The following is an 11,912-nucleotide window of genomic DNA, read 5'->3' as shown; positions in this document are numbered from 1 at the left end:
AAGTTCTACCGCGACATCTTTGACTTTAATGACCGTCCTTTGGGACAGACATCTGTGGTCACTCAAGATCAATACTGGGGACGCCAGCCCAATCAGACGAAGTCCTTATCACGTGTTCCCGAGCGTGAAGTGATACAGCGTGAAGTCAACAAGATGCTCACCAAGGACGTCATTGAACCTTCATGCAGTCAATGGGCATCACCTGTCATCCTAGTCAAGAAGAAAGATGGCAGCTGGCGCTTCTGCATAGACTACCGCCACTTAAAGTAACGCGCAAGGACGTCTACCCTCTGCTGCGTATCGATGATGCTCTTGACTGTTTACACGGCTCTGCCTACTTCTCTTCTATCGACCTGGGGTCAGGATACTGGCAGATATCTGTTGATCAACACCTTGGAAAAACCACATTTGTTACGCCCGATGGATTTAAGGTAATGCCCTTTGGACTGTGTAATGCCCCAGCCACATTTGAAAGGATGATTGACTCCCTCCTTAGTGGATACAAATGGTCAACATGCCTCTGTTATCTTGACAATGTCATAATCTTGTCACCGACATTTGAAAGCCACCTTAGCCGCTTGTCGGCAGTTCTTGAAGTTTTCCGGCAAGCAGGCCTTCAGTTCTACTCTGCCAAATGCCGTTTTGGCTGCTGCGAAATTACTGTGCTTGGCCATCTTTTGAGTGCTGAAGGCGTGCAGCCTGACCCAGAAAAAATGTGTGTTGTCAAAGACTTCCCTATGCCACGTTCCACTAAAGACGTATGGAGCTTTGTCAGCTTGTGCTCCTATTTTCGACGTTTGTCAAGAACTTCGCCGACGTCGCCCGTCCACTCGCGCAACTCTTGAAGAAGGAAACATCATTTTCTTGGGGCCCTGAACAGGCCACTGTGTTTCACACGCTTACGACTTCATTTGCGTCGCCACCCATCTTGGCCCATTTTGACCAGTCAGCCCCCACTGAACTTCGCACCGACGCAAGGGGACATGGCATAGGTGCTGTTCTCGCCCAGCAGCAACAAGGACGAGACCGCGTGATCGCCTATTGCACTCGCCTTCTTTTTTCTTCAGAGTGCAAATTTTCAATCACTGAGCGCGAGTGCCTTGCACTAGTTTGGGCTGTTGGCAAGTTTCGACCATACTTGTTCGGCCGCACCTTTTCAGTCATCACAGATCACCATGCGCTTTGCTGGTTGTCTTCCCTCAAAAATCCGACTGAACGACTTGGTTGTTGGGCACTGAAACTGCAAGAATACAGCTTTGACGTCACTTCTGGCAGACTGCACCAGGATGCAGACTGCCTATCCCATCATCCAGTGGATCCTCCCAACTTGTCGGCGCATGATTCGGGCGCCTGTGTCTTCGCGATATCAGATTTAACCGACATACGCAGTGAACAGCTCCACGATGCCAATTTGCGATCAATTATCTACCGCCTATGCTCTCATCACTCTGTCCCATCCCTACAACTATTCGTGCTTCGTGACGGAATCTTACACAGACGCGACACCATCTCCAATGGCCCAGATCTTCTCTTCATTGTTTTCGAAACACTCCGTTCCATTGTTCTCAAAAAGCTTCATGACGCCCCAACTGCTGGACCCCTCAGAGCAACTCGCACGTATGATCGCGTTCAGCGTCGGTTCTTCTGGCCAGGCCTCTACCGCTCTGTGCACTGGTAAGTTGCTGCTTGTGAGTCCTGCCAGCACCACAAGCATCCATCCTTGTCGCCACCCGGCCCTCTTCAGCCCATAGTCATTCCGGGTGTCCCGTTCTACCGTGCCAGCCTTGATCTCATCGGGCCATTCCCAACATCTCTGACTGGCAACAAGTGGATTGCCGTAGCTACAGAGTATGCGACATGATATGCTATCACTTGGGCACTGCCGACAAGCTGTGCCACTGACGTGGAATTTCTCCTTTACACCACGGTGCTCCTCGACAGCTGCTGACCGACCGCGGTCGCTCATTTCTGTTGCAAGTCGTTGAGGACATACTTCGTTCTTGTTCCATACGTCACAAGCTCACCACTGCCTACCATTCGCAAACCAATGGGCTTACTGAGCGCCTCAACCACACGCTGACCACGATGCTCTCCATGTATGTTTACTTAGACCACCGTGATTGGGACAGCACCTTGCCTTATGTGACATTTGCCTACAACTCGTCACGCCATGACACCACTGACTTTTCCCCCTTTTATCTCTTGTTTGGCCGCCATCCCACATTGCCCTTCGAGACTCTTTTACCATCACCTGTGCACCCTGGTACAGACTACACGCGTAATGCAGCTTCTCTGGCCACAACAGCTCGCCAGATTGCAAGGGATAGTCTTTTTGCCTCCCAGCTGTCCCAGAAGGCCCGTTATGATTGCCATAACACAGTCGTTAATTACTCTCCTGGCTCTTGGTCCTCCTCTGGATGCCTTGCCGCCACATTGGCTTGTCCTCAAAGCTTCTTTCCCGCTACTCCAGGCCTTACAAAGTCCTACGCCAGATCACTGCCCTCACATACGAGATCGCCTCATTGGACAGTCGATCATCTGCCACGTCCACCACTGATATCGTGCACGTCTCCCGACTTAAACATTATGCTGCCAGACACGATACTACTCCTCCTTAAGCGCCGAGACGGCACTCTCGCCGGCGGGGGTTCTATGTTACGCGCTATTCCCGCGCACTGAAACACACATCCTGCCAAACATGGAAGAATGTGCCAGAAAGACGGTGAAGACGACGATCATAGTCACATTCATGTTGTTGTTCTGCTATCTAGCCTGCAGCCGTCTCTCTCTCTATACATTTTGTAAATATAATTTTCTATCTCTTTTGGCTACTCTGACCCCCGTGGCAACATATATATATATATATATTACTCGCACACACATACACACGTTTAGTAGGTACGTGTTGCGAAGTGTCTGTTGTGCTGGGCCAAATTTGTCATTTTCATATGTCCCATGCAACATGGTTGTCTTTGTGCTGTCACAACTGCATTGAAGCGTTTCATGCATTTATGCATTCCAGAAGCATTCTACTGACTTCTGCACATGTAAGTTTGACTCGAAGCATGTGTGCACAAAACATGTGCGGCATTTCCTCAATTTCTTTTACTGCTAAAAGATATATACTTACTGCAATATAGAAAACAGCTATGTGACATTTCTGTCCATGCTACAAAGCATGATACTTCTCACATGGCTGGTATGCGCAATGTTGTGTGCAACAACAAAAAAATGGCAAGAAGGTCACTAAAGAAGAGAGAATAAGGCAAGTTGGTATACGTTCATAACTGCAGGAAACAAGTACAAAGATGAAAAAAAGGAGACACCACCCCATTGGACCACAAATCTCCAGTGAATGTCCAAAGGACGTCCTACAAAGGATATTTTGATGTCCGTCGGACATCCCTAGAAGTCCCTATGATGTACTACGGATGTCCATAGGATCGTCCGACGCAAGAGAATTGCACATCCCACGAACGTCCATCGTACATCAAAATCAAATATCCGGACGTCCGCAGGACCTTTGAAGATAATCCCATTGGAGCACCAGCGTCCTACAAATGTCCAGCGGAGATCAAAAACGGGACATTCGGACGTCCCTGGGATTGACGTTCATAGAAACGTCCCCCGAACGTCATAATGGGATATTCGGACGTCCAAGAGATGTCTAAATACGGATTATTCTTATTGCATAACCCCAAGTACATCCTAAGGACATTTTTGTCAGGATATAGGACGCTTCTGGGACATTTTACCAATCGTCCTAAGGACGTTTGTGGGACATTTGGTTGGGGATTGAGGATATCCACAGGGCGTCCATATTGATTATAAATTACCATAATTGGGACGTTCCTCGGTATGGACCCTACAGTGCAGCAAGCCTGCTGCAATTTACATACCATTAACAAAGTAAGCTGGTTTTGTGATGACTTGTGGGCAATGATGAAAAGGAACTGCACAGCTCTTAACTTAAAGATCCATCCCAGTGGTCCAATAAGGCGACCAAATATTTTCGTCATGCAAAAGCTGAAGTACCAGTAGACAAGCCAGGAATGCAGCCCACCACATCTCAAAGCACGTTAAATGAAGACTGCAGTGCAACTAAGCATTGTGCACATGGTTCCCTGCTACGCTAAGCAAATACATTACATACAACTTGATAAAAATGCATTAATTCACAACATATAGACATGCAACCTATACTTTTTTGTGCTAACAGGGACGAAGCTACAGAACGAAGTTCTGCAGACTGCTGAATCGTTTGACAATCTCATCAAAAATACAGCATTTATTTCAATAAAACAGTTGCAGGAAGATCACTCGTTGAACTCTAAAATGCACTCGGCAGTTTTCAGTAAAACCCAGGAATGCAAACAAATAAAAGTCGATATTTTATTGGAGTTATTTATACCGCACCATGGTTAGTAAAAGTGTACATTAATCAAACTCTTTACAAATGCACTTTGGGTAGCAAGAAAATTTCAGAATTCGCAGTGGGCCCACTATGGAACTTATCACGAGGCTTGCAGTGGGCTCACTTCTGTGGTAGCAGGCACATCAATGCAAAATTTGCTGAAAAGTTTAGATATGTTAGCCACTTTAAGTTGCCACAGCCTTTCCCTAGGCCATATTCAGTAGTTACATACACGAACACGAGTTATGCTAAATTAAGATGTCACAACTACATTAGGCATTAACAAAATTACTCGAGGCTAGTTCAGTGGTCATATATAGACAAACAGCTGCTGTATAATCATCCATTTACACTCTAAAAATAGTTGCACCCTTTGGGGTGTATATTTGCCACAGAACAATAATTGTCATCCGTCTTGCCCACATTTCCTTTCTTTAACGCTGCAAGCCTGGTACTTCCATGTCACGAATGGCATGCGCATTATCAGCATGACAGAGCATTCTCGACAGGAAAGTAACGAGCGCAGGGTTTTCAAGAAAAGAAACACAAGCAAGACAGATGACAATTATCGTTCTGTGGCAAAATTGCACCCCAAAGGGTGCAACTGTTCTTAGAGTGTAGAGCAAATGCACTGTGCATCCATAACAAATTCTGGCAAAGGTCACCAGAGCAAACATCGACACTTTCGTGTGCAGTGATAAGACCATTTTAGTTGAGCTAATAATACGCAGATGCACCTCGGCCAGTAAAAGAACATTAAAAGCCCTATGCAAGGGTGGGGGGGGGGGGGTAGGGGGGTACAAAGGAAGTTAGTAGGAGGGCTACTGTGGGCTGGCTCACTTCAACGGTCGCGGGCACATAAATGCAATATTTGCTGGAAAGTTCAGAGGTGTCTTAGCCATGACGGAAGCTACTCCACTTTCTGCAGGCCTCCTTCAGCGTTTGCACACAGTAAAAGTACTAAATATTTTATAGACACAATGGGCATAAAAAAATTACTAAAGGATCACTTAAGTAGTTGCAAACACGAACATTACTGGAGAGTTTAGATACAAAGGCAGTTACAAGACACTTGCTTCAACACAATACCAAACTGATGTCACAAGTACTAGAGTTACAAGACACTCGCTGCACTTGAGTGGTCACAAACACAAATTCATCATAAGTGTTCATAGGCTTGAAGGCCTCTAAGCAAGTCAACAGAAGCAGAATGCGACCTTTCCGTGGTCACAGCCAAATATTGCTGAACCGTCACAGGTACCTTGGCGACTACACAATTAACTAAAAGCTTGCAGCATGCTCGCTTCAGCAGTCATAGACAGAAAAATGCATTATATGAGTTCACCCATATGAAAAGCTAATAGAGGATTTGTGTGGGCTTGCTTCAGCAGCCACACATAAACACAATTTCATCCTAAAAATTCACGGGAATCAGACAGCCTCGATGTAAGTTACCAGAGGCAGAGCATGACTGTTCTTCAATGGCAGCAGTTACAAATACTTCTGAAAATATCACAGGTATCTTGGCGACTAAACATTTCATTAAGGCTCACTGCAGGCTGGCTCAGCGGTCGAAGACGACTACAATTGCAGTTCACGTGTACTACAAAATTTAGTGGGGCATTTCTGTGGACTTGCTTGACCAGTCCCAGAGACCAAAATTAACAGAGTTCACAGGTACATCGGCCCATAAGGAAGTCGCCACACGCTGGGTGAAGCCTTTCGTCCATAGTTTCAGATGCAGAACAGAAGAGGTCACGGGTACGCTACACAATTTACTAGTCATCCTGAAGGATCGGTTCCAGTGGTCGCAGACACGAAATACACTGTTGAGATCAGAGGTACTAAGAAAGCAGATTTCCGCGGGCTTGTTTCTGTGCTGATCCTCAACAAAGAAGGATGTCAACCCAAAGTGACACCAGGCTGATGGCAGGAACACAGCATGACTGTAAAGTATGCAATAAAAATGTGTTAGAAATGTTTATGAAAATTGCTATCGTAACAACGTGCACATTTAACAGCAATCTGCAGGTTCTGACAGGAACTTTGCTTCTTTGTGGCTTAATACAAACTCGTTGAGCGAACAGTTATCAGAAAAGAAGTAATGATTTCATCTCTTTACAAAGATAAAAGGAATTCTCCTAGTTACTACGTCAGCATTGCATAGTTTCGTCCGAAAAGCGAAGCAGCGATTGGGAGAGCAAATTACCAAACGGCTATATTTAAGCAGCTGTACGTGTTATCGCCACATTAAATTACAGTAAACCTTCGCTTCCTTGTTAAATTAACAAACAGTGTCATGCGCAAAGCCAAACATGAATACACCTCCCTGACGGTAAATACGCTACGCTGGCGTGAAGCGGGGCAGCAGCGACACGCGATCGCTTCCTGCTGCTTCCAGCCACAACGCCTTTCCAGAGCCAAATTTACGCGAACTTCGACACTAAGCTGCGCGGGAACAGCGCCCACGAAGCCACTACCCACCGCGGCGCACGCCCGCGTCAGCGGAATTTCATCAGGAGTGTCCGTACAATTTCTATCGCAATATAATACAAAAGTTAGGCGATTGTCGACTATATAACTCCAGTAAATATACAATGACAATATGGGGATGCAACAGTCGCGTAATTTTGTCCAGCGCGTCGCGCACACATGTCAGCACATACGCTGGCCCAAATGATAGCAAATGCGAGAAAACTGAAGCAGCACGGTTGGTCAACCGCCCTGTGTGCGAGGTGCTGCCATTGAAATACAAATGCCTATAATATAGTTCCGTTATTTGGAACTTCCGCGATTGTATTGGTCTTGCAAATGCGATTACGCAAAGAAAACTCAAAGGGTAGACAAAACTTAGGCGACACGGTAAATCACCTGACAGAGCGAGTGAGTGAATAAACTTTTATTGGGTCCAGCAAAACGCGATAAAACGCGCACGCGACAGAAATTTAGTTAACAGTCAAATTAAATTATGGGGTTTTTACGTGCCAAAACCACTTTCTGATTATGAGGCACGCAGTAGTGGAGGACTCCGGAAATTTCGACCACCTGGGGTTCTTTAACGTGCACCTAAATCTAAATACACAGATGTTTCAGCATTTCGCCCCCATCGAAATGCGACCGCCGTGGCCGGGATTCGATCCCGCGACGTCGTGCTCAGCAGCCCAACACCATAGCCACTGAGCTACCACGGCGGGTAATTAACAGTCAAGAGAGACAAACGTTCACCATTACTAAAAAAATAAATTATTGGGTTTTTAAGTGCCAAAACCACGATCTGATTATGAAGCACGCCATAGTGGGGGACTCCGGAATAATTTGGACCCCCTGGGGTTCTTAACATGCACTTAAATCTAAGTACACGGGTGTTTTCGCGTATCGCCCTCATCAAAATGCGGGCGCCTTGGCCGAGACTCTATTACTAAAGATACGACAACGTGCGAATTCGGAGCGATAGTCTAATAGGCGCAAACGATTCGATCGTTACAGACATCTGAGACGTAAGCTTGACCTCACCAACATACTAGCATACACCTGAGAACGTGTAAATGAGCAGCAGTTCACAAGATGTCGCCCGAAATTTCGTTATTCCCAGAAACGAACGTGTAGGGTATTGTATGACAGAAACGCGTGGGAAAATTCTGCAGCGCGGCAGGCCAACCATCACGTGCAACAAGTGCTGCGATCGCGGTACAAATGCCCACAAATGTTTAGTTATTTCAACCGCATGCCATTTTACGATCGCTCTCGCAGTCGCGGTTACGCAAAGAAAAACTCAAACGGCAGACGAAGCTCAACTGGCGACACGGTTAATCATGAGGGCGGGAGCGTGACGCAAATTTAGCAGTCAACGAAGATCGACAAACGTTCCCCATTATTAATACGAAACAATACGACCACGTGCGAGCGAGCTATAGTATAAGTAGCGTAAATGCGTCGATCGTTACAGGAAGCTGAGGCCTAAGCTTGATCTTATTACCCTCATAAGAGCATGCATCCGCCCACATGCAAACAGGCAGCAGCCTAACAAGTCGTCCAAAAGTTTCGTTATTTAGAAAAATATGCATGTCACTGTTTGGCACATATATGTATGCTGTACGTAATGGTTAAGGGGCCGGCCGCACTGCTGAACTTTACCACGCTTGTCTTTACGGCTGGTATACCAGCCGTAAAGACAAGCGTAGTAAAGTTCAGCAATACGGCCGACCAATTCGCCATCACGCGCAGCAGGTGCTCCGATCGTGATACAGATGCCTACATCTGTATTCTACGTCCCAAGTTCACGTACAAAAACGTGCACGGTTATTCCTTGTTCTAAGGTCAGCGACAACCTGTCCCATCATACTTCAAAACCCCGATTTCCACTTATTGTACAGAATCCCACCCTCCTTGTAATGCTCTGCGTGACATTAAGAGTATTGAAATGAGTAAATTCAGTTAATCCATCCTTACGCAGATTTTACGATTGCTATCGCGATTGTTAAGCAAACAAAACAGCAATGGCAGACGAAGCTTAAGCGACACGGTTACTCACTACGAGCGTGTGATGGAGTCAACCCTCACAAACTCTTATAATAAAGAAATTGCTACCACGTGCGAACGAGCTCATCAGCGCGCACGTTTCGTCGTTACAGAGCTGAGACGTGAATTTGACCTTAACACCATATACTAGCATGCATCCGTTCACGTGTAAATATGCAGAAACCTAACAAGTCGCCCAGATGTCTCGTTATTACGACAACGTGCACGGCACTGTTAGCCAAAAACAATACCAGCCGTAAATACACAATCTGTTTAATTCAGCAGCGCGACCGGCCATCACGGGCAGCAAATTCTCAAATCGCGATACAAACGCTAACAAAGTTCTATTATTCCGAACGTACGCAGTTTTACGATTACTTTGGCAATCGCTGTTACGCAAACAAAACGCCAACAGCACACGTAGCGAAGTTTAAGCGACACGGTTATCAGTACGAGCAGGCGAAAGAATCAGTCAAGTGAGAAAAAGTTTCATGTTACGTACTAAAAGATACGACCACATGCGAACGGGCAATTAAGTAGGCGCAAACGTTTCGTTCGTCACAGGGAGCCGAGTAGTAAATTTGTCGTGAAGTCTAACAAGTCGCCCTAAATTTCAGTTATTCCAAGAAACGTGCATGCACTGTTAGTAAGAATATATCAGCCCTAAAGACAGGTGTATTAAAGTTCCGCAGCGTTGCCGGCCATAACGTGCAGCAAGTGCCCCGACCGCGATACAAATGCACACTAACTTTCAGCTATTTCAACCTTACAGTTGTACGATTGATTGCTCTCGCAATCACGGTTACGCAAAGAAAACGCAAACGAAGCTGAAGCAAGGCTATTCTCGACAGTGTGTGTCGGGTAGCTATTATAATTAATATTCATTTTCTTATTATTCGCCACTGTTCAGTAAAGACAACGATAACTCGATCTTGCGGACTCATCCTGTGGGCAACATGCGAGTTAACGGTTCTAAAGTTACGAATTCAGATTTTTTTTTTTTTTTTTGCGGATTTCAGCGCTGCGCAGAAATATAGGACAGAGTAAGCTCAGAAGTTTGCAAAAAAGTAGTACGATGCGACCAAACGCAACACAACGCATGGTCAATCGCCGATTGATGTTGCCGTCGCTGCAAAAGATGGTGATGTACTACAATGCCCGTCATTCGATTATGCGCAGACACGACACTTGCAGGGCTGCTAATAGAAAAACATTGATTTCATGAACTGTCACTTACCTCTTGATAGGCGTAAGACGTACAGGTGCCGCAGAAATGGAGCTCCAAAGCGCATGACAAAAACGTTCGCCTGGAGCTGACCAACACTCACCCTGTAACCTGTAACTCATGAGCACATGGCACAACGATTCAACCACCACGTCCAGAGAAAACGCGCGAACTGAGCTTGTGAGAGTGCAGAGCACACCAACCCAGCAACCTTCAGGCGTTGGCATTCCGAGCTTACGCAGAAGGGCGAAGAGATCCATAAGACGGCGTCGTTACATCATGTGACTGACTACGCGCAAATCAGCACAAAGCGTGCGTGTGAATGCAACAGCCAGTGGTGATTCGACTGGGTAAAGGCAGTCACTGCTCTGTACAACGGCAGGGGTTGCAGGTGTTGTAGAGGTTGCCGTACTCTTCTTTCTCGACATGTTCGGAGAGCGCAGGAGATGGTAGGAGCATAGAGCACGATTGATTCGGTTACGCCTTGCATAGGTGGTAATGCGCAGTTGTTCCGGCGTTCTGCCTGTCTCTTTGTGACGTTTCCTCCCAATATGCTTGTGCAGTTTCGGTCGTTCATTTCAACTTCTCCGTTTATCGTCTGCATTGGAAGTTTGATTATGAGTGCAGCAACTTCACATTGCTGGCAGACATGTCTTTACGGAGGAGCGTGCGCTGAAGGCAGCCGTGGTAGAGATTTAATATGCCGCGATATGATCACGTAGTACGTGTAGGACTGTGTGTGTTGGTCCCACATATGGCCGGTATGGGACATCCCGTTGAAAACATCCTTCGGACATCCATAGGAGAAAAGTTTTGGGATTTTGTTTAGATCCCAGAAGTTCAATCGTGTGGATGTCTGAAGGATGTCTTAAATAGGACATCCCGAATTTAATGTCCACATGGTACCCTCTGGACGTCCTGAGCGGGACTTGGACGTTCGGATCTAATCGGGATGTCCAGAGGATGTTCGTGGTCCAATGGGACCCTATGGCACTGAGTACCAACTCAAGTTTATTGAAGGTAAACAAACGGTACTCTAAAGAATAAGTGTCATGGGGTTCTCAAGCCCCACAGCCAAAACAAATAATTACTGTCAAGGGCCAGCCACCAAGTTAAACGGGAAACCTTGAAGGTGCTACGCGTTTCAAATAAAAAAAAAAAACACAAACCAGCACAAAGATATTGAAAGGTAAACGGTGAACAGCAGTAAGCATAAATAGTGACATCTCTAGATGCCTGGAGGATGCATTCTCACCCGAGCGATAGCAAGGCAGCTTCACATTAACCTAACAATCCTGAACCATTATTTCTTCCATATTAAACCTACTTTATTTCTTGAGATAGCTTTTGCCAGGGTCTGAGCAGTGCAGTAATGCTATCGAAGACTGAATGGCACCCACAGTCATGAGAATGCCGAGAAATGCATGAAAATAAACTGTGCTACTCTCTTGACCTGGCAATCGGGCATCATGCAGTCTGCCCTATGTGCAAGGGTGTCCCAGCTAACATGGACGAAGATTTTTTTTAATGAATTTTTTAAAGAGTGAATAAAACTAAGTTCTTATTCATAGTCCAGTCGAAAAGACTTTTCGTTGATGACACTGCCTTAATTACGAATGTAACTCGTAATTAGTTTCCTAACTAAGAGGTTGTAGACAGCTATGAGAAACATAATCAAGACAAATTTCAGGGTGCCTACCAACCGGGAAAACCGGGAATTCTCAGGGATTTTGAGTAGTCTGGAAAAACTCGGGG

The 11,912-nt window shown here is 46.0% G+C and overlaps 1 long non-coding RNA gene across 1 annotated transcript; it reads right to left on the bottom strand.

The window, feature by feature from the left end:
* Positions 1–4,268: 4,268 nt before the first annotated feature.
* LOC129380363 (uncharacterized) lies at positions 4,269–11,653 on the bottom strand. The gene is made up of 2 exons (XR_008608356.1): positions 10,170–11,653; positions 4,269–6,360 (listed from the first exon to the last, which is right to left on the bottom strand). It is a non-coding gene; the product is annotated as an uncharacterized lncRNA (long non-coding RNA).
* Between the last annotated feature and the right edge of the window lie 259 nt (positions 11,654–11,912).

This window comes from Dermacentor andersoni, chromosome 1 (assembly GCF_023375885.2).
Source record: "Dermacentor andersoni chromosome 1, qqDerAnde1_hic_scaffold, whole genome shotgun sequence".
In the NCBI taxonomy this organism is placed as follows: domain Eukaryota; kingdom Metazoa; phylum Arthropoda; class Arachnida; order Ixodida; family Ixodidae; genus Dermacentor; species Dermacentor andersoni.
The sequence above is the reverse complement of the archived record's forward strand: the minus strand, read 5'-3'. Positions and strand labels throughout refer to the sequence as shown.